The sequence below is a fragment of the Aythya ferina genome (genome assembly GCF_964211825.1).
Source record: "Aythya ferina genome assembly, chromosome: 4".
Taxonomy (NCBI): Eukaryota; Metazoa; Chordata; class Aves; order Anseriformes; family Anatidae; genus Aythya; species Aythya ferina.
The window spans coordinates 39,756,917-39,780,997 of NC_140300.1; the positions used below are offsets into that span (position 1 = coordinate 39,756,917).

Below are 24,081 nucleotides of genomic sequence, written 5' to 3' on the forward strand. Positions count from 1 at the left end.
AGAAGTCCTTCTTCTGTCTTATCCCCATATATTTCTGCACTGAAAGGTTTAACAGAACACACTTAATATCCCTGAAACATTATAGACCGTGATTCTATTTGACCTTGCTATGAATAATACAAGATCTCCTGGCAAACACTATCCAGTAGGAAATATCCCTGGACTTTTAGGACATATGAGGTACAGAAAACTGCAGATCTAGGCCTCTTGACACGTCAGCCTGTTGAAAAAGAAGGTCACAGTGCCATGGAAACCCACTAAAACATCCCAGTGCTAGTGTTAACGTGTAGAATGGATCACAGGCAGAGAGCTCAGAAATGCTGTGCACTTGATTCCCAGTGTGAATAGTTTCCCTCCTCACAGTCTCACTGCTCTCCAAAAGAAACAGTCCAATATTACAGGGCAACTACAGAATGCTTCTCTCATCTATAAATAGCAAATATAAACTGCCTATTTTAAATGCAACTTTAGTGTCCCAGCTGCTAGATTTCTGTTGTTTTAATCCAACATGCTAAGTGGCTGACCCAAGAAATCAGCAACCATCATTAGACCCTTCATTAACATTGGCATTCCCCATATCTCTTGGCACAGATGCAACAGCAGTGGGAACATCAGGCTCCCATCTGCTTGGACTAGTATCCAGGGTGCTGTCAGCTCATGACTTTCTGTATACCACTGAGGCTAGAGGTCGATCAAGTGAAGTAATCTTTGACCAGAATAAATCTGAGAAGACAGCAAAATGCATCAAAACCATCCTTTCTGCCAGGTAACTTTGTAACAGCTAAATCTGTACTGCTTTAGGAAAACCTTTGCAAGACACTTCAAGGACCCAGATGTATAACTTCTCCTCCTATACAGGTAGTTGCCAGTCCCCATTACCCATAATCACAGTGTAAAGCCTTAAGAAAAGATTCAGTGGCAGATCAATTTGTCCATGGATCAAATTGGCCAGGCTGCTTTGAGCAGCCTGCTCCACTTTACTCCATTAGCTTTAAAAAGATGTAGACACATGGTACATATTTGACTACTAGGAATAGCAGAAAACAGAATTAATGAAAAAATATATATTTGAATAGCCACTGTATATATTGTAGTAAACACTGTGTGTGAGAAAGTAACGAAGTAACTATTTAGAAGGACAGTAAGAAAACATGTACAAACTGTTTAAAAGCTTCCTCACAGCGTACAATAAAAAATCTGTACTGGCTCATGTTTGTGTGCAGGGTTTGTTTTTTTTTGTTGTTGTTTTGTTTTGTTTTATCTAAAGAAAGAGAAATTCTGAAGAATTAAAGACCTATCTGCACTCTAATGTTGCACTGAAGTTCAAAGTAATTGGTACAGTATGGTACTAGCTATCAATAGCTAGACACCTGAAAGTCCTCTTCCCATCAAGATTCAATCAACTATTTTTCTGTAATCAGTCTGCTTCTGAAGACATTCATGATTCTATGACTACATACAGTATTATTCAACTGTAATAAACTTTTCCCTTTGATGAAGGCAGTTGTCACAACGATGAAATGAAGCACTATAGCATAATGACTCCACTCTTGATAATTAAACATGAAAATGAACAGGCACCAGAACTGCTATAAGAAAGTCATGAACTGAGGTGACAGCAGGAATAAAATGACCATGTTGTATAAGAAGAAGATATCTAGAGTGCTCAAGAATGAAATAATAATATCCTACATCAAATACACGGTGCAATGAAGTTAGTACGGAAATTCTACAGCAAAAGCAGGACGGTTAACCATGAATAAACAAATCACATGCTCATCAGATGCACAAAGGAAAGATCATTGAAGATAAATTATTCATGAGAGAACACAACATTTAAAAAATCAGGAGTCTACAGAGGAGAGAAATTAAAGGTATATACAAGTCTAGAGTGTATTCAACTCAAATGGAAAAATCTCTTCAGAAATTGTTTTAAAAACATTCCCATGGAGACAAAGTCTGGAGCCAGACCATTTCATAAAGCAGTAACCAGCTGTAATTAAAAAAAAAAATAAAAAATAAAAAAAAACTTGCCATTTTGTCAGTACTTCAATATTGCTCATTATTAACACTACCTACAGTGAGCTATATAATATTCCTGAGTATCTCCACAATTCTGTGGATCACCACAGTTAGTGATTTTCCTTTACTTTTTAATATTAACTTAAATAGGTAGTATTTTCCTTTGTATTTCTATTTATATTTCTATTCCTACCATAAAAGAAGTTGATCCTTAAGAGTTATTCTCATAGCTGTGCTAGTACAGTTTCTCTAGAAATAGTACTTCCATATGAGCAAAAGTTCTGTATATTGAGAGGTCAAAATTGCTTTAAGTATTGAATACTGGACTCTACTTTGCCTGAATGATATCAAAATGGAAAGGCAATTTTTATGTTTTATTCCACATAACAGTCAATACCTCCACCCCCCTACCTCTGGTCTAGAATACTTCAGATGACTTAAAACAATTATTTAACACTGAATTTCTCAGTTTCCCTTTTAAAACTGATTCAGTCTGTCACATTTGTTACCAAATTGACTGTATTTACTAGAAAATAATGTGTTAGCTATTCTCCAAATAGAATTTGCTTTCCTTTAAAGATACTGGTACCCAGGATTAGAAACCTGTCATTTCCTCCTCTCAGTTTACTACTTGTATTCATCCCTACAAATCATGAATCATAGGAACACATTACAAATCTGGAGATGAGTGTCAGGAGAAGAGTCTTAAGAGGATGTCAGCAATTTTATGGCTGTTTTAAATACTACAAAGAAAAAGGAAGAAAATAAATCTAACTTTAGGTTACATATCAGCTTACCCACCTGACATTGAGATACCTTTTGCTCAATAAAAAAGCCAAATATTTCATCTGTAAATTCAAAATCTACACACAAATAAGCACCCATACTTCCAGCAAGGACATAAAGGCAGCCTCCCTTACTGTGCTCCACCACCAGCAAGGGTCAGCAAGACTCTAGCTTCAGGAGTATTTCCTTTCCTGCCACAAACTAAGAGAACCACAAGTTTCAACCACCACCTGAAGCAGATTAGGACTCTGCTGTTAACTTCAGAGGGTATACTATTTAAGCTGTATCTCAGACACTTGTTTTTCAGTATGTTCCTACAAGTCCTTCAGTAGTTTCAATATAAGTTTCAATAAGAAAGCATGTTTAGCCACTCAGGTCCCTTTGTACTGCAAATACTCAAAACTGATGCAAGACTAACAACTAGGTGATACTTGAAATACAAACTTGCTTAACATGGTCACTTAAAACACTCATAAAGGTACATTTTAAATGTCATTCATTTCACTATAGTTGTCAACCTTTTAGTGACACATTATGTGCACTGAAATATACTTTAAGATTGATTATATTTATGCAGTAGGTGAATTAATAAGTTCCTGGCAAATGATTTTGGGGCATAAGGACTAAAACATCAGGAGAACAGAACACTTATTTGGGCAATTAAACCACTGCTGCATATGCAGTCCCCCAAGTCACATCTGCCCAAGTCAGGATGCAGCCACATTCCTGAGCAAGAGCTGGCACTCTCCCCAACCAGGGGACTTGACCCATGCATTTACTACTGCATGCAGTGCTTGGAGATCAAGATTCACCTCACTCCAGCATGCTGCCTCTCCCTTGACTACGGGGCTATAAATGGTTTTGAAATGCTTGGCAGGTGACAACATAACTCAAGCTCAGAACACACTGCCATATGAAAACATAGGGCAGAAGACCAAACTTGGACTCAAGGTGAGCACAGCATCCCAGTAAAAGAGAGCTTTAATCATTGGTTGAAGTAGAGACTTCCAACTCTATCTGGAAGTAGAAACATCTGCATTCCAACTTTACAGAAAACCCTATCGTCCGAGTGCATTCTCTCTCTAGAAATGACTCCTGACTAGAAACATGTAAGTATATTAAGAAATAAGTCATTAGGGAATTGAAAAAATGAAGCTACTGCAGTGGAACGCTTAACAAGATCTGAATTAATGGGGTGTGTGGGCACAGTATCTTGTCATAAAGTCTCCCATATAGATGGAAATAAAACTAGCAATCAGGATATGCATTCTTTTGGATATACTTTAATAAAAAAAATAAATAAATCTTCATATTTCTGCTGGAATACATACACAAATAATGGGGGCAGGCTTTCAAAGAGCAGAAGTACTAGGGGACCAGCTACAGGACTGTCTCACTACAGCAATTCTATACCCACTGTCTCTGCAAGGTGAAAGAAACATGCTCAGACAGAATGAGACAGTGACAGACATCGCACAGTAAGTTTTCTCACCAACATCACAGAATTGCCCCTTTTCCACAGGCATTCACTCAGAGCACAAATACATGTAGATGATGGACATGACCTATGCAATTCCCTCAATTCTGGTTTTATCCTAGCAAAGGAAGACAGGCATTGGTTTCCTTATGCAAGCCAGCGATGAGAGAATTGGACTGTCCTTTAAAAATAAAGGATAAAGCTGCTTTTTTCTTCCCACTGGGTTGGAATAGGTGACTCTTTGACTCAAGGCTTTTGAAGGCCTTTTTGACCAGTGGGTCTTTTTGAACCTTAATTTAAATGCTTTTGGAGGAAACAAAAGTTATTTTAGTAGACTTCTCTCTCTGCAGTCAAACCATGATAACCTTCAGAGGAATTCATTGAAAGATGCAGATACTCCAACAGGGGTGACAAAAATGGGTAGGAATATTTTTCCATGGTGCTATTGTCTGATTTTTCAATTGCTAGCCATGGCTATTAACCTTTTGTATTTTGTATTCTTCATTTCTAAATAATTTCTGAAATTTTGCTAACAGAAAATAAGTTTTCACAGGGCTGAACAAAACACGTAAAGTTCAAATGCAGTAATTAAGGCACTGTTTTTGCAATATTTTAAAACAGCATGAGTAATTCTACCATGTCATTATCAAATATAAACTGCAAATTCCTTAAGATTTCCAAAAGTGATGGGCATGAAACCTCATGTATTGTTAACAACGTTTCCAAATTACCACATAGCTTTAAGATATAAATTGCATTAGCTATAGAAAACTAGATAACAATAAAAAGCCATTGTTCAAAAAGCTTATACATCTCAGTTCTCTCTGATATTCTAAAAACGTGTCAAGTGTACCAAGTGTAATTTCTGGTGCTGTATTCACAGTAAAGATTTAGATAACAGATCTAGTTTAAATCAGCAATACATAGGCACTCATCTGCAGCCTCTCTATAAATCAAGCGATGAGACTCAGCCAGTTAGTTTTATAAATCTGAGCTAGAAACTCCAAACAGCAGATAAGCAATTCATTCTTGCACAGTACAAGTGAGAGGCATAAGATTTCTGTCTATACAAGCAGTTTTTTCTTTTTTTAAGCTAAATCATGAAAATTATTTTCAATCAAATGCAAGAAAACACTAGGTTTTTGGAAAGAGGGTGTTCCAAATAAAAAGACTTGAGTCCTACCAAGCACTGCAAAATCTTTCATGATCCATAATCTAGCTCTGAAATGGATCTAGAGCCCAAGATCCTATATGTTGAATGAGGAAAAATCATGGCCCATACTGTACTTCAGCTGAGATTAACAGTTAATATTCCTCCAGCATAAAGCTCACATGGCTGCAACAGCTGAGAAAACATTTACACGAATCACCCTCATCTCAAAATTGAAGCACAGTATCTTCAGCTCCAACAGCATGTTATAAAGATGATGCCTGTAGTATCTCCCTATTATAGGGGACTTGAAACTAAATGGACCACTGCTCCACAAGAAAGACAAATACAAACATACAAACATTATAAAGCACTAGGCCAGATTTCTAGCAGGAGAACATGGAGAGTCATGTCCAATTTTTCCCCCTTGGGATACAGAAAACAAACAGAAAATGACAGAAATGCATATGGATAAGGCATTTCTATTTTCATACTCAACATTTGCATCTAAAAAATTAAACTTAGATATTGTAGTGCTACCATATTTCAACTTTGAAGTTGTCAGTTTTAAATAGCAGGCTTAGACATCCTCATGTGCTAATTAGCAAGTCGCTGAAGCTTAGTTTATCATTTGTTAAGTATTTTTACTCATAACTCCAGTAATGTAGGATTAAGGCTTGCCAACATTAACTGTTTGGTAAAGATTAAAGTAGCAATTACATGGCATATGCTTGCACCTAAGTTTAACATCAGCCCTAAGTCTGCTACCTTCCAAAATTTGAAGAGTAGAACAGATTGAGAGTTGTTGGAAACATGTTCATTGCCACGTTTAACTCATTTGGTTTATGAATGCAAAGTAACTTACTTTTGTCTTGGCAACATGAGCATTAAAAATAAGTTAACAATAATAAGCTACAATCAAGCTATCTGTATATTAATCAAAACGAACAGCTCATCTACAATTATGATAGCTACATTTTCCTAAACCAGTGGAAGCATTATGAAAACAGCACAGAGATAGATTTTGTGGGGTTTGGTATGTTTTTTTTCTTTTTCTTTTTTTTTTTTAAAGAAAGCTTCTTAAAAAAAGTGTAGAAATTGAGAAACAAACTATTTTTATGCCTTCTTAGACATGTGATGTGTCCTAACACCAAAATCGAGCACTCCAAATGAGAAGACAATTAGATTAAGTCAGAACAGCTTATCCAAAATTACATGATTAAAAAGATTAGGTAGTAGGTGCATTCTCAACTTCTCTGCTGTACGTCTATTCAAAAGTATGCTAAGAGCTTGTTTGCATACGTGCACTTTGCATTTCATTACTTCTTATTTCATTATACAGTGGGATCCTGCCTTGCCAGAAATGGCTTTTTATAGTTGAGTGAAGTTGTGTAATCCTCTAATTTAAAAGAAACATACAGAGAGCTCAGCTAGCTCTAGCACTAGCTCATGATTTATTTTACAAGCAGTTTCACACAGCTCTTTACTAAACAGACGTTCTTTGTGCTTTATTACAAGTTTGCTCCATTGAGTCATGCTCTCAGTGGGATGTTGCGTCTATATTTTATTTTACTCTTGCCATTAATTACCTTGTGGGCCTGTATCATGTCTCTCTCAGTCTCATTTATTATAACGGCGCCTGCTAGTGTTGCTCAAGTTAAGAGGCTGTCAGTATTTCCATTAGAAAACCCATCTCTCAGGGGCTTACAAGTCAGCTGTAAAACTTTACTCCTGGATGATGGTTGGCATACATGGCCAGAACCAGAAGGGTTCTTTCTTTTCTTAACATAAAATTGAACTGAAAAAAAAATGCAATGTTTTAAAGTCACAGTATCAGATGTGAGTTTTGAGACTTTGTTTTTGGAATTCTTATTTTCAAACAGCTTAATTTGTTGAAGCCAAGTTTTGCAGGCTATTTATTGATAATGTCATTACTTCATTGTTGTTTTTTAATGGATTCAAGCCTGTCTTCCACTTCTTCTGTCATTGAACTTCCACCCTCAGCACTTTGCGTCTAACAATAAGCCCAGGTTCTACTCCTCTTGTAGCTGCTGCTGTCTGAAACAGCCTCAAGTATTCCTTCACAAACCTTCCCCTGCATTTGAGGCCATAAATAAAGTCACATTTCTCTCTTCTGACTTTATATCTACATCCACTACATGTTCACTTCCATTTGTTAACCTGGTCTCTACTTGCAGCAGAAATGGAAGTAGGAAACTCATGAGACTTCTATATACTAGTATGTGATGTGTGTCTCTCTCCCCTTCTTTTCCCCAAGCTAAGATTCAAAATGAGTGCCCAAAAAACTTCATAAGGCCTTTGAGGCAAGCCAGTTTGGAAACCAGGGCCCTGAGAGTCCAGGCAGTCAAGGAGCATTTGCAAGATTCAGAGACTCAATGCTTCCCAGCACCCAGAAGTGGAGTGCCCAGCTAAGCCAGAAACTTTGCACCATAGATAGCATGCATGTGTCAAGCAAGACCTGTCTGAACTCCACAACTTTACAGAAGTCAGGCCAACCCTACTGAACAGATTGACAATTCAGGAGTCCCTAAATGACACAATCCAACACAGAGATTTTAACATAAGCTTTCAATGTGCACTATCCAAGGTGTGTGTGTATGGGGGGAAACAACCTTGCAGGCTGTTATATAAACAGACTTCTGTGCAAGAAGCAGAAGGCTCACAATCTACAGATCTTGGAGGGAGCACCAGGCTCAAAGGGACAGTATCTTCATGTAGTAAGGGTATGTATTCACAACTATATACTGTAGTAGTTACAGTACTAGAAAACAATTGCAAGTGGCTGGCCAGCTGTCAGCTAAAAGTATGAACATTTGGCATAGGTCACTTCTTTACAAATAGTCTGCTGAACATAAAGCACAACTTGTTTTCACATGCTGCACAGAAGAACTTCTGAAAAATAAGCCTAAGGTATTCAAATATTGGCTTGCTGATTTTAATAGGTTATAGTCACTGCCTTACAATAGATAAATTTTAAAGAATTCACACACAGTGCTTGCTATTGATTTGTGCTTCGATTCAAAAACTCTCGATAGAAGTTAGAATTTGACCAAAGTTGCTAGTCTCAGATTTAGAGACCACAGCATTTTTCCCATATACTTGAGACCTTAGACAAAGCACCAGGGAAACCACCTCTATGTTGTTGCTCTTCTTTAAACCACTTGAACCAGCATCAATCAGTTTCATCATATCTTCAAGAATATTGTGACTGCACAAGGGTAATGAAGTCCATGTCAGTGGCTCAACATCCCTTCACAAGAATGTTTCAAAAATGCGTGGGCAGGGGAGGGTGATGAAGCAACCTATTAAAGCAATCATAAAAAGTTACAGAAAAATAAGTTTTGATTAATCTGTATTTTACACAGATTAACTGTGTAATGGTGGAGAATAAACCAGCTATCAACCAGACAAAGGAGAATCCATTTACTGTTTGCATGAGCTACAGGTAAGATGGAAGCAAACGCTGCTTCAGAAGAACAAGGAACAAGAAATGTGATTGTTAAGGACCTAGGCACTACTATATCAGCTGAAAAAATTCCAGTTAAATAGAATTACTGCCCTTACAAATCATCAGTCCTTGCCATGAAGCTCCATGTATTTTAAGTTTTATTTATTTTTATATGATCTATTTTAAATTCCCTAGGACACATCTTGGTTAAACTTCTTTGGGTAGATGTTAGCTTGCTAATTTCTGTGCTGTCAGTTAAGTGAATGGTATGACTTCTGGAGATTCATTATTCTCATCTTTGTATTTTAAATGGTCAGTATATTCAACCATACTTTTGTTACCTAAAGACAATCACCAATTACTCAATTCTATTTTATACTATTAGTAAACAAGACTATCTATATGTTGTGGAATGGGAGACAAGGTACAGAAATGAGGACAATAAATCTGTAGAAAATAATCTATTTCATCCAGCTGAAAGAACACAGACTCAAGAGAAAGTAAAATAGTGCTTGGAACAAGTGTCCTTTAAAGGCAAACCTAGAATCTTGTCTCAACCCTCAATCACATTAAATTCAGAAGTTGATCTTGAATGGTTAGAGCTAGCCTGACTAAATCCAGCCTTTGTAATACTTCCCCCCCCACACACACACACCCTATAATTGTCCATTCTAGGCACCTTCAGAGTAGTATAGCTATTCACAGCCTCTCCTTCTGAGAAAAATATAAAATTTTAACTAGAGAGAATAGTTATATTTTGGGTCAGTTTGTTGTTTATTTTGTATTCCAAGAATACCCAGACAACATTGTTTAATGAACAATTTAATTCCAGATGTGATCTTTCTCCAATGAAAGTGAGACATTCAGGTTTGCTAAAAAGAAAATAAGCAAGTTTAAGTGACAGGAGAATATGTTCAGAGTAGACTTTTCCAAATCAAGAACAGGACTTCAAACTTGGTCAGCCGTTTCTTCAGTGACTCTTCATAGTGATGAGAAACCTATAGAAACTTTTGACTGAACCTGATCAGTGTTTTTGATGAGTTCTTCACTAGCAAACTCCAACATGAGACATTGGCAAAAGATCCCCAAGCTTTTCTACCAGCAGGATAATACCTAGCCTAATTACATATAAAATTGGAATGCATTTCAACTATGAATCCTCTGACTTCATGTATCAGACCCCTGCATTTCACAAGTTTCATTTTTCAATAAGGATTCCAGTTTTTTTTGGTTGCTTAGATTAGCAATTCATCCTCTCTGCAACTGTTCAAATGCATCACTCAGAAAAAATACATCTTTTATAAAGAACAATATAGGGCAAGGGTTCAACCTTTGATCCCAATTTCTGTTTGATTTTCCATTTCTATTACCAGCTCTTTCTTACTGGATTGAATAGTCTTTACTTATTTTTACTCTTCAGAAGTTTACGCTGGCATTAAAGATTCACTTCAAACAAGAGGTAGCTCTTAAATAAGATCCATGTTCATACCCAGACCACAGAAAGTTTACTGTCTGTAAATCAAATTGATATTTCTCCATAACTCCTCTAAAGCTACTCTGCTCTTTTCTAATCCAAAGAGGAACTGCCAGTCACATTTATGGGTTAATTTTCAGTTTATTACTTTGTTGACTAAGAGTCTTCCTTGCTACATCTGACCTATACTTACCATTGTAAAATAATTAGAAGTGATGCCTCAAAGTATTTACTGCTGTGGATTTATTAAAATAAAGTTTGGCTCTGGAAAAGAAGCAACCTGCCTAGCCAAAGATAACAAAGCCTTCAGTGATGAAAGAAGGCCTCCCCAGCAATAGATAGCAATGGGCTATATAGTCATGATTCTACAACTTATGTTTATTGTTAAATAAGATAAGTATGTAAAAATTACTTATCAATATGGTTGCCTCTCCTCCCCTCTTATTAGATCCAGGAGGTAGACTGACATTCAGCGTAAAGCTTTTCTGTGACAATATTCAGGATTATTAGCACTGGTCACTACAAAGATAACACTAGTCACAAACAGCATTGACAGAGACGCACCACATTATCAACATGCCTTTGTTTTCTGTGCCTCATCACTCAAAGTAGCTCCAAAAAAATGCAGTGACATAGTATTATTTCCAATACTGAAACTGGTGAGAAAGTAAGTTTAGGAAAAACCCATTCAACTTAAGTCTCCTACAAACTGTGATAAGAATAAGTAGGAGCAAAAGTTGAGAAGGAACCCTGAATGCTTTCAAAAATAGTTTTGAATAGATATTATGACATACTTTTCAAAAGACATTAGAAGATGGAGCCACAGTGCATTTTCAGACACTTGCGTATCACAAACAATTTAAAGAGTCTATTAAAGATAAGCATTAAACATAAACTTGTTTGTTTAGTTTCATAAACTTTTTTTTTTAAAAGAGGCAGCTTAATAGGACAAAAAGCTCTTGAACCCACAACAAGCTTCAAAAACTGCAATAAGAAAAGCCCATCTCTATCAAAGCAAAGATTGTTGCCTGAAGTTTTTTTTTTTTTTTTTTTAAAAAGTTAGAGGATTTATAAAACACCAGAAGTTGGTTAAATCTACCCAGGACACATTAAATTGAACTTCTGAGTTGTTTTTAAATATGGTTAGCAATGATTACAGAGCAATTCTTTGCATTGCTTCATGATTTCACTGAGATGCATCATTTGGAAATACAACTGCCACCTCTGAAAGACTGCTTAGAAGGAATATTGACAAATAGACATCTAAGGCATTATGTGGCTACTACTGAAGAGAGAGGTTTGCAGGGCAGAAAGGCAAATGTGGTACAAGAAAACCTGAACTACCATGCAAAATTGAAATTGATCAGTTCAGAGATAGGGGACTCAAATGCATAAAAAAATGGAGTCCTTTTCTTTTAATCAAAAGGCAAACCCATAGCTTTGGACCCAAAGGGTCTGGATCACAGTTGCTTCAGTCTTAGAACTTTCATTTCACATGTATGTGGTACAAGCAGACATCTTAAGTAGTTTCTACTGCTTATACCAAACCCTAGTGGCCCTGAAATACAGATGTACCCAACTGTTATTCCACCAGCATACTATGGGAAAATAGCGTCAAACAGCTAATTCTTAGGGATCTCTTCCACAGACAACATTCAAATATTGTCACTCATTTAATTCCTTTTGCTAGTACCAGAGAGCATGGAAAAACTGACTTGCTGTGGTAATATCTGCAGGGTTCATTCCCCTACACAAAGTACTCAGAGCACAGATTGAAATGTGGAGCATTCTACTACTGAAATATGAAATTAAGGGACTAAACAACTTCTGCTATTAAAGATTTGCAGAAAGTGAGCTAACATGGTAGAATAATTGAATCAGCTTCTCTAGAAATTGCCCACAAGCCTTACTTAGTGGGTACATTGTTCAAATTACATACATAAAAACACTGAAATTTTGTTCTGATTTTCATAGTTATAAAACACCAGAAAGATGAATTCATTCTTTATTGTTCTCAAAACCAGTACCCCATAATAAATATGCAAATACTGACTAATGAATTAGAATTTAAACTGCAGACAAGCTGTTATATTTTACATATTGTATTGATTGAATTTTCCATGTTTTGTTTTTTTTTAAGGCACCATTATCCTCCAGCAAAATGTTTGATTTATGATACAGATACAGTGAAAGTTTTAAGTTTTATCCCCAGATGTCTCAAAAAAAATAAAGATAAAGCAAGCTTCTAACCAGGAATGACACTAAATGTCAACATTCCCACAGTTTATACAAGAAATGTGTTCTCACATTGGTAGTGCTGTAGAGGACCACGGTAAAACAAAGTGGATGGGTAATCCACTGGAGGGTGAAAAAGCCACTTAGAAATGCTATAATACCACCTTTTGGGGGGAAACCTTATAGTCATTCACAAAGGCCTTTTTTTTTTTCCAAACCAATATCAACATGTCTTTTCCCCCTTTGATTTGACCTTGTCCACTACAGCACAGCCTTCCTGATATGCAATTTTAAGTCAACAAAGCATGTTCCATCATTACCTACATTTTTCAACCAGACAGGATTAATTCATGGCCCAAGTCTATGCTTAAATCCCTTGTGAACTGCCATGATCTTTCCGCATATGGAGGGCATTTGAGGTGAAGCAGTATGATTCAGGTTACTAGAATTTACATAGTTAATTACTAGCTTGAACTTGCAGAACATTACAGAGCCGACAAACAATAACATTATTTTGAAAAATACTGTTAATAGCTTAATACTTCTAAAAAGTCACAATTATTCACCAACTAAGCAAGCTGGGCTGGATACTCAAATCTGGTCACTATGCACCACAGTTACAAGCAAGCAGAAGCTGTGCATGGGTAAGCTCTTCTGGTAGACAGGATGCATGTAACTGCTGCAAAAACCCTCTGCACATAAGTGCCTGTTTCAGGCCATCTGCTATGCAAAGTATTTGCATTCAGCTAACAACCTTGGAGATGTCATAGCCTATACACAAGGAAAATGAGCTTCTCTTAACTTAGTACTGCCTTCTCATATTCATAGATTAGCATGAAGAAACATGCAGTCATCACCGTAACTCTTCAGGGGTTACCATGCAGTCTTCGGAGCAGTTGCATTAATGTTCAAGAAGATGTTATTTAAACATTGAAGAGCAAATCTATTAGATTATCTGCTGACTTCACAGCAGAGAAATATTTAAATGCACTCTACAGAGAGAACTTAGTTCAAGATTTTATTTGTATGCAAATACCCCAAAATTTTACCTTCTAATGAAACTGACTTTTTTCTAGATACTGATATGAGGAAAGAGACATAATATAGGAAGCTGACTGAAAAAGAAAATCACAATCCAGCAGTGTCACATGAAACTTACAAAGTAAAACCTTGTCAAATTTTTATTTTGAAGCAATCAAGACCAAAGTGTTATAGCAATGTCATAAAACTCTATATTAACATTTCCAGAGGAAGTGTCTCAATCTTCCCCCCCAAAGGTACTTTGTTAATATTCTATTACAGTGGAAATAACACAATGTTAAAATTTCCCACTCCAAAATTGCTTTTCCACAGGATTTGATTTTATGGATAACTTGGAATTCTGTGAGTTTACATTAAAAAGAAAGCACATGTTTCATCCCTTACTAAACTGCTCTATTTTGCACTCAACCCTATTCTTACAGTTAAACTGAAATAAATGCAGCTCGGTAACAACCAAAAAACAAACTGGGAAGAAAAGAGTCATACTTAATTGCTCAGGACAGTTGCTCCAGCACATATCCCTCCTGCCTGACAGGGGGGTCCCAGCACTGTCCTCACCAGAGACTGATGAGGAATTGCCAATTTGCAAATACAGAAGAAGTCCTCTCAGCAGCTCCACAAAGCTCTTTGCTCTCCACCAACCCTTGAACTCATTTTTAACTGGATCTTTCCCATTCTTCTGTCTGTACTGGACTTCTGAGAAGAATGCTGCTCACTGCACTCCAGCTTCCAAGGCCAGGCAGGTGAAAGACCTTAGCACTCTGCTGCTTGTGTATAGGAGAAGACAAGCATCAAGTGACACTAAAAAGAGTGACATCATATGCAGGGTGATACTTGAAGGGCAAAAAATCCATCCTGCTTGGAAGTCAAATCATCCAACATTCAGCTATTGCCAGAGAACAGGAGTCTATCTTACTGTTTGATATTATAAAACTAAAGCATTTTAATCATACAACAACTGGGCAGTGTGAGTGAAAGGGAAGAGAGAACCACAAGCCCGTGTAGACCACTTCTCCCAGGCCAAATGTGCACCACCTACAAAGATCTGAAGAGCAAGTCTTTTAGGAAAAGTGAATGAAGTTCATCATCATTGCCATTTTATTTTTTCCAGAACTAAAATTTGACAGAATAGAGATTGATTAAGGCTCCTAAATCCAATAAAAAACTATGGGCAAGCTTTTTGGACTGGATTAAGAGTCTGAACACAAGGCTGTAGCAGGAGGCCATGCAGAGGAAACATCTGGGCCTCAGGCAGCCCAGCATACTCCAGGTGAGCAAAAAGCAGAGCAACTTATGCCTTTGTACTTCAAATGATGCAAAACATATCCCCACTAATGCTACTCATTCTGGAACTGGGACTAGTGGCAGAGACTGCTGTTTCAGCTTTTTTCTGATCTTTGAAGCAGCTTGTGCCACTGAGGGATTCAAGGGTCATGCTTAACATGTCCAGAGGTTGATGTTGCACTCAACTACTGCAGCAATAGGTGCATGTTAAGTAGCAGAGATTAGCCTACTATGACCAGATATTAGAAAAATTATATTTAATCTAAATTTAGAGCCCAAACACTCAGTTTCATCAATAACTGAACTAACTTACCCATTTCCCTTCCCACTTTGAGAGAAGCAAGTTTTCAAAAAATCTGTTGAAAGTCATAAAAAAAACAGATTTTTATCCAGCTTGGAGCTGAGGTGCTCACCTATCAGAAGAAATCAGAAGGCATTTAACAGGTCCCTTGAAAAGAGTGGGTCAAATGTAGATCTCCACCTGCTTGCATTACTACTTTTTAAAAAGTGAACTATAATTAGGTTTCACTTTATTATCACTAAAAAAAGAGGAGGTCATTAAACTGCTTCTCCCAAGAAGCCTTAGGACTATTCACTAGTTAATTGACCATTTCTACTTTCTTTCCCAAAGATAAAATGGTGGTCATAACACATTTGTCTTGTCCTTGGCTACTGTCAAGAATTATTCAGGGCTTGAAAATACAAGTCAGTGAAATACCAATTGAATGTTTTTTTAATGTTGAAATGTCATTCAAGAAAGAGCTAGTTCCAGGCTTTTTCAGAACAGAGGGATACAGTTTCTTTACATTGCCTCACAGTTAAATCTGTGAGTGAACAACTTGAGGGGGCAAGAATTAAGGAATAAGAACTGCCCACACAGCACAGGGGGATGAGCAACTTAATTGCTACTTGCAGACACAAGTGTCTATCTACTCTACTAAATACCATCTTTTATTGTAGAGACAGATGCAGCCTTTAACTTTAAAGAGGAAGAACATAATAAATATTTCAAAACACCCACAGGTAGTTTGTGAATAGTAGTTAATGTCTGTTCAAACTACAGAGGATGCTTTAGAGGAAGAAGGCTATAGACAATTTACCCTTCACTACTTGCACAACTTTTACTCCAAACACAAGATGGCTTCACTTACCTTCCTGTGAGTTACATCTGCCAGTATAATTCATGCCTAGAATACAGAAATGGTCCATCATCTCATTAAGTATTGTGTTGAAGCTTCTGTCATGAGCTAGGAGAAATTGCATTTCAAATATTTTGCATTAAGATTTAGATCTGCAAATTTGATGCCATAAGATATTAAAGATATCTCTACTAATAATACACTGGAACACATCCAAACTAAGCCAAGCAAAAGTCTTTGACATATTCTAAACAGTATGCTCTTTCAAGTTTACCTTATATTCCTGTCTAGCTTTCATGTGACTGCAATAATGCTGGTTAAACCTGGGTAAAACTGAGTGGGAAGTAGAGCATTGCATTAAGCAATCTTCAGAACAAGTTGGTTTACTTCATTTATATTTCTTGTACAGGTGAGAGAAATAGTTTATGTTTATAGAGCCAGAAAACTTAAGACAGAAATGGCTGAGATTCTGATCTCATCTTGTGACTCTGGGAATTGATGCCTGAAGATTGACAGCCCACCAAGCAAGCACCTAATACAATTTATGTCAATTGGATTTGGTCACTTAAATATTTTGGGAATCTGAGTTACAGCAATGAGGCTTTAACCTGTCCTTGCTTAAGAGAGCAAGGAAGAAATATTACATACTTTTCCTAAAATATCACCAAGTTCTGAGAGCTAAATGAATCTCTGAAATGGAAGAGAACAGACTCGGACAAGTTACAGTCAGGCAAGCTGGAAGGCTTTCAACAGCATCTATAGTACAGTTGCATAAGGTAGTTTACAGTGCTGCCCCATAGTCCATCAACCTGTGTAATTAATGCTCAGGAACCAAACTCAAGGCCATGGAAGATACTGGGGAAGTGGAGACTTGTAGAAGGACACCTCTGACTTCTGTAAACTTTGCCTGTAATGTAACCTACAATTCTGGTGTGGAAAAGAAATTATCATCCAACCTGGCCTTGAACACTGGGCTTTCTTAAAATCTCTTAGCTAAGCCATCCTGCTTTTGCAATGGTACACAGCATGGAGATGACCACTGATGTCAGAAGGCAGTGTGCTAAGAGCATACATGCAGATGGACCACGCAGATCTGACTGTTGTAGGAAAGAAAGAAGCATTACTTTCCAAAACTTTTCCTTCTAGTATATTGCAGGCTACAGAAAAAAGACCAAAGTGTTTGTCAACTGCTTTTCATCATTTTACTGTGAAATGATAACATGACATTTTTCTAAAATTTCAAGCTGTGTACAATAGCTTCATAGAATTGCATGAGAAAATCTCCCTGAGGCTTTCTTCAGAATATTATATTTCTTTTATTACAACTGTGTTCATCCTAATTTTCAGAGCTTTGATTGTGAAAAAAAAAAAAAAGCGGGAAGAGGAATGTGGGAGAAAAAGCAACTGAGTTCACTGCAGTCACCAAATACAGAAAATTTCACGTTGTTTTTAATTTAACAGCTTGCAGTGTAATTCTTGCTTCCACACTGACTACTCACCAAAATGACAGTAAGTGATGTTGACACAAGATAACAAGTCATGGCACAAAGCATCTAACAAGGAAAACCCCGGAAAGGATACAATAATGATAGCTTATCTTAATTCTGAGGTACTGGAGTAATTTGTGGATGGATCTCTATCCTTTCACCAAGCCACTCTGACTTTTCTACCTCACTTTCATTCTCTTCCCTTTGATCTCTTTCACTCTGAACAAAATGAGATGCAGACTAAAGGGCTCAGTCAGCAGCTGAGCATATTATAAGCTTTAGACCTTAGGTCTGATTAGTCCCATGAATGGAGGGCTGCAGAGCATCCCAGATCTACCAGGGATCCCTCCCATAAGCAGTATATTAGGCCAGGCCGTCTGCCCCCTCCAACCCTCCCACAGGGGTGATCAGCACTTAACAGGACAACTCTACACACACTGTGTGGTTAGAATACAAGGGCAAGGAAAGGTTCCTTTGCTGAATCCAAGCACTCAGAGCAGCTGTGGGCATTTACTCATTCTACTATTGATACTGATACAAACTCACTATAATGAGTTTGGTCTTTCAAATATAAATGTGGAAATGAGACAAGTCTTTCAAAAAGGGACCAACCTCAGCTCTTCAAACGCATCTAAATCCTAATGAAGCCTCTCAGGCAGGACACAGTTTTGATGAACTGGACCCATAGCCTCTGACTTCAGGTGAAAGCTTAAATCTTTGCAGGAGCTTTCAGCCATGCAGACACCATAAGGCTCAAAAAGCTACTGTTCAGAGGAAAAAAAATATTGACAGATTCACAACTAGGATATTTTATTATTCTATTTCTCTCCTGATACTGGAGGGGGGAAAATTCTACTAAGTTTTGAAATACTGCACTTCTAATAGCATCTGTCACCACAAAGCACTGGAAAAATGCATTTAGCATATGCTTCTTCACGAACACTGCAACTGCTTTTGCACCACAGAGCAATACAAAGTTAAGAGGAGACCCTTGGTTGTAGAATGCTTTTCCCCAGATGTAAGCAACCCAGTCTTCTGAGTTTTAGAGTTACATAACCCTCTAAAGCCAAAAGGCTATCAGTAATTATTTAAATCAGTAATATTTTTACCTACCATTGTGTACCCACCTGAGCAAAAAACTCCCTATGACTGAAACTTATTCCATACTGTAAATCAGGAGCTTCCAAAGAACCTAGCAATATTTGTTCTCCTAGCACTGTCTTTGTACATCACCCATTCAACCATAGATCGAGGCAAGCCAAGATTACAATAGCTTGTGAAATCTCACAGATCACAGAACAAACTTGGAGAGAAAGCTGCAATTTTTTCCTGACATGAAACAACTGAGGGCATTAAAGGACATTACTGGTATTCCTGAGGATTTCCACAAGGACACAGAGAACCCACACAAGAACAATGGTTCTATCTCCTGACAGATGAGTATATATTTTATATTTATATACTATATATAAGATATATATAATACTATATAAATATATACTATATAGAAGATGAATATATATTATATATTTATATAATACAAAAATTACAGAAATACAGAAAATACAAGCCTGATCAAAATCAATCACCCCAAACCCCCAAAAGCAAACCCAGCTCTAGTTATGTGCCTACAGTAAAAATAAGCTGCACTTATATGCCAACAAAAGGACTGAAGAACAGGCTAAAACCAACTTGTGAGGTTTCCTAACCCCTGCACTGAGAGTTAGTATAACAAAATAATTAAATGATTTAGAGAATCACCAAGACCAATTTGTACTACTCTCTCAGCAGATCAGAGAAATCACACTCAAAGCAGCTTGCTAAGCATTAAGTAACATTTTTTTAAAAGGCATTTAACAATCTGTTCCTTATACAACTCTTTAGCAGCCAAATTGCACCTATAAAGTTATAGCAGATAACTTGCTCTGGAATCAAAGCAAACATGAGTTGCATGTTTTTATTACTTGGAAGGTGGTTAGCATATTATAGCTCAATAACCACATATATAGTTTTATTTCACTGCATTTTATGAAGAATCCAGCAGTCTTTTTATACTGCATTATGAAGTTATTTTTACATCTGATGCATCAAATATCAGGAAACTGGCATGCACAGAGTAATGAGCCTTGTATTGTCCTGTATACCTAACTTTTCTACAGGTTTTTGAACATCTATCTTCTAAACTTGTTTTTATATTCCAGGAGTTTTTGGTTGATTGAGGTATTTTGGGCCAAAAATTAGCGTTTTTCCCCACCACTTTCACTCTTCCAGTTCTACATTGAGAGGGCAGGATGGGTTTTATACCAATATCATCCACCAGCTGAAAGCAGAAGCCCTTCTACCCCAGCCATTACAGCTGGCCTGGAGAAATCAGCAGTGACCAGAGAAGCAGGGCTTGGGGCATCTCTGCCATTCAGTCCATGGTCAAGCACTTGCAGTAAGGCTCCTATGAAATTTCTAGCCTCGGGCTCAAAGATGTGACTTAGTTCTTGTTTAAGGTGAAATCTACCTGAACAGAAAAAAATTCCAATGCTTCCCAGAACCAACAGTTCTTAAAGTCAGTCCTTCATTGATGCACTTAACACGTTGTGCCTTAAAATGTTCATTTACATGCGGGCAGCCCTGAACTGCATATTTCCTTACTTTGTCCTCCATTACTAACACAAGCTATAGCTGGCTCTTTTTCTTTCATAAAGGGTCACTGGTAGCAGTGTGGATAGACTTTTTGCTTCATGACTAATCAAAAATCTATTCTGCCCTGCTACAGACAAAGTGCATTAAGGATAAAAGTCCTTCATTCTATGTGTATTTTCAAGAAAGTTTTTGGTAAACTTCCTGCTGAGTCCTGTATTGCAGTGGGAAACAAATTTTGTGTATACATGCAGATATATTTGTGGTTATGCATGTTAGGGGCATATGGATGGAGAAGAATCTCAGTTAATTGCCATTTTAAAAGCAAAATTTCCTTTGCATTATTGAAGCTTGTTGTCATACTTGTTCATCTAACATAAATTATGAACTGCCATTTTTGGAGCATCAGGTCACTGTTGGTCCTATACTAACTTGCAAGATAATCCTTGATGACCTTAAGGCATCAGACATTCTCCTCCTAAGGGGCTTTTTCCTTCCCCATCACTCAGTATGTGACAACATATCCATTTCCACAAGTTAAGCAGAAAACAAATGGATGCATGGGTAGAAGCACAGGTACTATCTTTGTGGATGAATATAAAATATGCTATCTTTCTTGCATTTGTAACCAAAGTAGTCTTAGAGAGTAGGCATCAGCATCATCTTTTTTCAGAATCAAAGCCCAAGCATTACATAAACTTCTGCTAGCAAGATACACTAGATATTGTCCACTAAATCTAAGGGATACTCTAAATCAAAACAAACAAAAAAAGCACACATTTCTACCCTTAAACTGCATCTTTAAAAGGCTTACTGAATTAAATAATACTTAGGATCACAAAATAGCTATGTTCAGCCTGTTCTTCTAGTTAAGTTGTTATACAGCCCTCCTCAGAATAGGAATACCAACCCTGGCAGATGGTCCAGGAAGTCGTTGCACACAAGTATGTAGCTGACTTTGTAAGCTAATTCTGTCTAGGTCAAGTTAATTTCATAGGGCTGTTGGGGACAAAAGAACTTTTAATAATTGTACATGAAAAAAAAGATTGAATGAGGGAAAGTTTTTTTTTTCCTTTTGCTAACCTGCTTTTCCTCTGAAAGATAACTTGCAGTTTTTCAGTCTTGACTTCCCAGTTTAGACACAACTGTCTAATATTAATTCATCTTAATAAGCAGCACTCATCTTAGAGTGTCTGTTGAATTACAAGTAACAGGAAGAGTCATTGTACTATTCATCTTATTAAAAAGAAAGATTGGGTACAGCAAAATCCAGAATTTCACTGTTTCACCCTTGATTCTGTCAGAACTCATTACAGAGGCTCACATGGGTCTTTCCCCCACTACCACCTTTCTTCTGTAAAGTGTTCAGGGGAACAGGATATGAAGGTATACAATTTTGATGCTAAGCTGAGTTATTTCTGCACAACTTCGGACCTCTGAGTTTCACATCTATGTTGGGAATCATGAAAGCAGAAGTGGTAAATATCATTAGATAACTGGTTAGGGCAGTATCAGTCAGATGCATACAATATGTGAATTTCAAAGTGAGCATTATTACGTGATCCAAGGTGATATGGTTACTGGTGAGAATGAAAACAGAAGCAAAATGAAAAATGCAATGAACATTAAAATGTAGCTGGACCCTGAGAAGAAAGAGACATACAGAAAGCCTTCAAATCTGTAGGACAGACATCACCGGACATTTTTCCAAAATTAAAGTTTTACATTCAAAATATTTGTTCAATTTGTGTACACTAGAATTAATGTTTGTCATCAGAACTTTAATGTTTATGACTGAAAATAATTGATTTCCCAGCTGCAAGTAGATGCTAAGCTGCATGAGATAAGCACATGCAAAAAAAAAAAAGATTCAGATGCTTTGAAAGAAGCTAATGAAAAATTGAAAGAGACAACCACATTACACAAGAAAAAAAAAGGTGTGTGGGGGAGGAGCCCATTCCTTCTCTCCCCTGTAAAAGAAAATTCAAAATTTGTCAGGATGGCAGCCTGTGCACAAGAAGTGAACAGAAATATTTATTTCTCAGGAAGATGCTTCTGTTGGACTGGACACATGGAAACATCTGCAGTCTGCTGGGACTCCCATTTCAAAATCTACACTTTATATTTGAGTCAAGGAAGTCAAAGTTTAGTAAGAAACAGGAAAACAGAAAACACTGCTCGCTCCCTGATCTGTCTGTATGCATTCCTGCTAATCACATCAGGGTGACTCATTTCTTGCTCATGCAGTGGCAAGCAGAGTTTTTAGAACTCCATTACTTGACAGCACTGCTTAAAGCTCTACCAACTGTATGCAGTTTCATCACCTACAGGTCTGAGAAGCAGCATATATACAAAAAGAGACTCGTTTTTCTCTTGATTCAAAGAACAAGGATGTTGCTATGGAACATGTCACTGGCCTCTCATTCTGCTGTTTGTACTACAGTAACAGCTATCTCATCCATGTAAAAAAAAAAACTAAAACAGGAGCTGAGAAAAACAGGACTTAAGTACAGCCACATACCTCAATACTGTTGTCACTCCCTGGTCCTAGGTAATGTCCAGATTCACACAGACACCAAGCACATACTCAAGAACATCCTTATTACAGCTTAACATTTAAATACTACAAAGAACCTTCAACTGGCATTTGAAAGCAATGCAGATGCCAGCCTAGTGCTTTTAAGGTAAAATGACATTATTGTAAGATAATTATAGGTAATCATCATTGTAATTCATAGCTACTATTCTATACCAGCATCTCCCAAATACTATTAGTTTTGATACTCCAAAAAATCCCCCCCCAACCCCCCAAGTTTAAAAAAAACAAAGGCCATATACAGATTAATTAACACTACTGTCTGAAAGCCTCTACTAAGCTCAAGATAAGGTCCATTCAATGGACCACAACTACTTAAGTAAGCAACAGGTTGGTTTTAAATCAATACTCAGTTAAATATTTCCTGCAGACTTAGTCACTAATTGCTCCACAGTGGAAAATCATCATTTTAACTGCTTGTAAGCTGGTAACAAAAACCTGTTCCCTATATTCTGTAATTGTTTCCTCTTCCTGGGACTCACTTTTTCCTTGGTCTTGTCCAAACACATTTTAAAAAATGAAGGCATGATATAATAATGTATGTAGGAAGGTAAAAATGAGTCTTTTGACCATAAGAATGTATTAGGCCAGGTAACAGCAGGTAGAAAAGTGTCTGAGAAAGTGATAACTTCAAATAAAAAAAAAGTTTCAAAAGGTTTTTGTTCCTTGTCTGGGAAAGAGCCTGTTTTCCAAATTCAGGAAGTTATAGTTTTCATCACCAGATTTTCAGAATGTTTAAGCTTTTTATATACAGTTCATTACTATACTTGTAATGTTAACCTCAGAATATTGCAAAGATGGAGTAATGAACATATACCATCAGCCAGAAAGTAAATGTTTTGTATCCAAGTCATCAATACCCAAATATGATCAGAAAAGAAATCTCTTGCCATACTCCTACAACTCTCAGAACAGGAAAAAGTTATGCAGTACTGGATTTTCTACACATCTTATGAAAAGCATTAAAACATCTGCTCTGCCTGAAATGAAAGGACTCATTTTTCGTTTAGGAACACCATGAACTACCTATGTCATAACATCACCTGTACAAACCTCTGCCATTACTTCATTTCTGCAGAAATCTCACATGGAGGCTTTAATTTCCTCTTTCCCAAAGTAGCGAAACACTCTCCTCTCTATTGCTTTCTACATTCCAGCATGCTACCCACACCCCAGAGACCCATGAGAAACTATTACATCAACTCCACTTTCAAATATTCCTCCAGTAGCCCCTCATTTATTGAGGTTAGTTTGCTCTCACTTCTTGAAGCCCAAGTACTCTTGTATGCA

The 24,081-nt window shown here is 37.1% G+C and overlaps 1 long non-coding RNA gene across 14 annotated transcripts in view; it reads right to left on the minus strand.

Moving 5' to 3' along the window:
- LOC311435748 overlaps nucleotides 1–24,081 on the minus strand; it is a 70,269-nt gene that overhangs the window by 40,434 nt on the left and 5,754 nt on the right. The window contains exons 2-4 of one of the 14 annotated variants that reach the window (XR_014692352.1): nucleotides 16,090–16,125; nucleotides 15,252–15,294; nucleotides 13,619–14,509 (exon numbers count right to left, since the gene is read on the minus strand). This is a non-coding gene — a long non-coding RNA (uncharacterized lncRNA). Of the gene's footprint in view, nucleotides 1–13,618; nucleotides 14,541–15,251; nucleotides 15,352–16,089; nucleotides 16,186–24,081 lie in introns of those variants that run through there. The other 13 variants (XR_014692353.1, XR_014692354.1, XR_014692355.1 and 10 more) reach the window with 13 other exon arrangements.